The sequence below is a fragment of the Mus caroli genome, chromosome X, assembly GCF_900094665.2.
Source record: "Mus caroli chromosome X, CAROLI_EIJ_v1.1, whole genome shotgun sequence".
In the NCBI taxonomy this organism is placed as follows: Eukaryota; Metazoa; Chordata; class Mammalia; order Rodentia; family Muridae; genus Mus; species Mus caroli.
In genome coordinates this window covers 85,203,189-85,204,235 of record NC_034589.1, presented here as the reverse complement: position 1 = coordinate 85,204,235, position 1,047 = coordinate 85,203,189, and the positions used below count along the sequence as shown (strand labels likewise).

General features: G+C 36.1%; 1 pseudogene; it reads right to left on the bottom strand.

The window, feature by feature from the left end:
* Nucleotides 1-776, bottom strand: part of LOC110286277 — a 57,462-nt pseudogene extending 56,686 nt beyond the window's left edge.
* Between the last annotated feature and the right edge of the window lie 271 nt (nt 777-1,047).

The window sequence follows — 1,047 nt, the reverse complement described above, 5'->3', positions numbered from 1 at the left end:
AAAATCCAGATCCTTCACAATGGACAGATGGAAGAACTGGGAATCCCTCCTGATGATGAGGACTGACGCTGTAAACTCTCTGAACAAGTAGGAGCAAGGTGAGACATTTCAAGAAATTACAGACTTCATTAAAGGCATAAATTAAAGTGGCTTGCCAAAAATGAGAAAAAAAAAAAAAAGATTGTTCCTTCCAAAGGCTTTACCACATTGATTACATTCATAGGATTTCTGTCCAGTTTGTGTTCTTTTATGTATTTGGAGTCTAGTATAAGGTACAAAGGCTTCAAAACATTGAATCACTTCATAGGGTTTCTTTTCTGTATAAATCTTTTCATCCCTTTGTCCATGACTGTGANCATGTAAAGCAAAGGTTTTACCACATTGAGTATATTCAAAGGTTTTCTCTGTCTTCCATGTCTTCTAGAAATTTGATAATGTTCTTCAATATTTTGATCTTTCCAACTGAAGCCTATAGCATTGAAGTTCCTGTAGGTCTCTAGCATGACATCTTTGTAGAGTTTCTTCTGGAAAGGATCCAGCAAAGACCATTCTTCCTTAGTGAAGTTCACATGAACATCCTCATAAGTCACTACATTCTTTTGATAACACTGCGTCAGCCTCCATTTTGGTTCTCTCTCTGCCTGCAACCACTGTCTCCTCAACTCCTCGCTCCTTGGATAGTCTTTCTTAAGATGACTTATAGTTAAAACTTTCTTTGTAACCTTGGTGCTGTGAAAAATTGCTTGTACTAAAGTCTCCTGACAGGCAGCAACCATAGCGAAAACTTACTGTCTGAGGGTCTAATTTATGTAATTAACAATATATGGGTGAGTAGAAAATCTTAAATTTGTGATCAAACTGCAAGCTGCAGTCAATGGAACACTGGCAATTTTAAACATGATTTTTAAGTCTCTTTTGCAATGTTAGAATAATATCTACAGCCTTGGGAAAGCAAAAACCCAATTTCAAAGCAATTCATCACCTTAGAATCAACATTAGAAACTTCATTATCACATTACAAAATTTGGCTGCTACTTTATACCTATG